Source organism: Artemia sp. Qi Xiang Cuo, chromosome 10 (genome assembly GCF_049724085.1).
Source record: "Artemia sp. Qi Xiang Cuo chromosome 10, ASM4972408v1, whole genome shotgun sequence".
Taxonomy (NCBI): domain Eukaryota; kingdom Metazoa; phylum Arthropoda; class Branchiopoda; order Anostraca; family Artemiidae; genus Artemia; species Artemia sp. Qi Xiang Cuo.
In genome coordinates, this window is record NC_142803.1 from 17399377 (window position 1) to 17401929 (window position 2553).

At 37.1% G+C, this 2553-nt stretch overlaps 1 pseudogene; it reads left to right on the top strand.

The window, feature by feature from the left end:
* The first annotated feature begins 444 nt into the window (after nt 1-444).
* On the top strand, nt 445-2328 carry LOC148947523 (protein ROP pseudogene; annotated as a pseudogene).
* The last annotated feature ends 225 nt before the right edge of the window (nt 2329-2553 follow it).

Here is a 2553-nt window from a genome sequence, read left to right on the forward strand (position 1 = left end):
CTCACTTGAGGATTTATATAATATTTATTTATAAGTATCGTACCATTTATCTCGCTGTTTTTGTTACACAGATTTGAAACAGCAAACAAATAGAGCTGTGTTATAATAAAGAACGAACATTTTACCGATTATCTACTAATAACCATATATGACGTAATAAGTGACATGACGTAATATCTAAAACCTATTGTGTACTAATAACCATATATGAATTAATTACCGACGTGACGTAAAAATTGAAAAATTTTATTTTATTTTCGTTTTTAGTTCAGAATCGCTAAAGTTATAAACTGCAAAAATATTTATGGTGTCTGAACAATAGTTTTAATCTTTTAATTTAGACTAGAAAAATACCTGAAAATTTAAAATTTAGTTTAATTTTTTGTTAGGTTCTTGATACTTGATACGTGACATAAACATTCAACTAAATTTTGCTAAATGAAAATGGCTTTAAAGAATCTTGTCGGACAAAAAATTATGAACGAAGTACTCAAAAGTAAACAGAATGGCACAGATTGGAGAGTTCTTGTTGTTGATCGGCTTTCAATGAGAATGGTGTTTGCCTGTTGTAAAATGCAGGAAATTGCCTCAGAAAGAATCAGAAAAGTTGAGGATATAAACAAAAGTAGGGAGCCATTGCGTCATTTGGAAGCGGTTTATCTTTTGACTCCTACAAACGATTCTATAAAACCTCTCATCGCCGATTTTGGATGTCCAGGGAGAACTCAGTACAAGGCTGCTCATGTATTTTTTACTGAAGGCTGTCCAGAAGAGCTCTTTAACGAACTTTGCAAGCACATCTCTGGAAAGTATATAAAAACTTTGAAAAAAATCAACATTGCTTTCCTTCCATATGAAAGTCAGGTCTTTTCACTTGATTTTCCTGATGGTTTCCAATGTTACTATAATCAAAACAAAGCCTCGCAAAGGACTGCTGCAATGGAAAGAATGGCAGAGCAAATTGCCACCCTTTGTGCTACATTAGGGGAATATCCTGCTGTGAGATATCGAGCTGATAACGAGAGAAATATCGAATTCGCTAAAATTGTTCAGCACAAGCTTGATGGTTACAAAGCAGATGAGCCTACAATGGGAGATGGCCCTGAGAAGTCCCGTTCACAACTTTTAATCGTTGATCGTGGGGTTGATGGCGTCTCACCTCTGTTGCATGAACTCACATTTCAAGCCATGGCATATGATTTGCTTCCCATTGAAAATGATGTCTACAAGTACTTGAATTCAGGTGTGGAAAAAGATGTCCTTCTTGATGAAAATCATAACCAGTGGAAAGAACTACGGCATCAGCACATTGCAGTAGTTTCGCAAAACATTACGAAGAACTTGAAGACCTTTGTTGATTTAAAGAAGAGTCTGACTGCTGGTGACAAGTCATCAATTCGTGATCTATCTATGATGGTCAAGAAAATGCCACAGTATCTAAAGGAGCTAAGTAACTACTCTTCACTTCTGAATCTAGCTGAAGACTGTATGAAAAAATACCAGAGTGAAGTCAGTCGTCTTTGTAAAGTTGAACAGGACTTGGCAATGGGTGTTGACGCCGAAGGAGAGAAAGTCAAAGATCCAATGCGACTAATTGTTCCTTTGCATTTTGAAGAAAATGTTTCTCCCATGGACAAGATTCGTATAATTCTCCTCTACATTTTGTCGAAAAACGGAATATCTGGAGAAAATCTGACTAAACTTATTCAACATGCGGCAATACCAGACCCTGAACGACCCATCATCACCAACATGACAAACCTTGGGTTCTGTGTCATCAATGAGGGAGGTCGTAGAAAGCAGTGGTGTCCAAATCGCAAGGAAAGAGAGCAGACTTATCAGATGTCCCGTTGGACTCCTATTATCAAGGATGTTATGGAGGATGCCATTGATGATAAACTTGATGGAGAGCATTTTCCTTATCTTGCTGGACGAGCTGCATCGACTGGTGCTAGAAGAATACCCACCAGTGCTCGTTATGGACAGTGGCATAAGGACAGATCACAGCAAAATATGAAAAACGTTCCACGGCTGATAGTTTTCATCGTTGGCGGTGCCACATTTTCAGAGATTCGTTGTGCTTACGAAGTTACGAAAGCTATTAATACTTGGGAAGTTATCATTGGATCCACCCACATAATAAGCCCAGAAGAATTTTTGAAGGATCTAAAGCAGCTGTCTGAATAGAAAATATTCAAGGCATTGCTGGCCGATGCTGTGCCAATAGGAGCCACAGATGAATATAGCACTGTTATATGACTAATTTGGAACCGGTTATTGTTTTCTAATTATAAATTATCCAAATAAAGCAATAGTAATTGACAAAAAAAAAAAAAAAAAAAAAAAAAAAAAAAAAAGAAACGGCGTTGCGGTATCAAGAGAGCGTAACGAAAGATGCAGCCATCATTACAGCTGTGAAATTTTTTACGAGGAAGACTTTTAGAGAAAACCTTGAACAACTAAATGAGATAGCAGGCCGTTTTGGTGAGCAGTATCTTAAAGAAAGGCATAGTCAAGCTTCGAGAAAAACGCTAGCTAGTGATATGTATGATA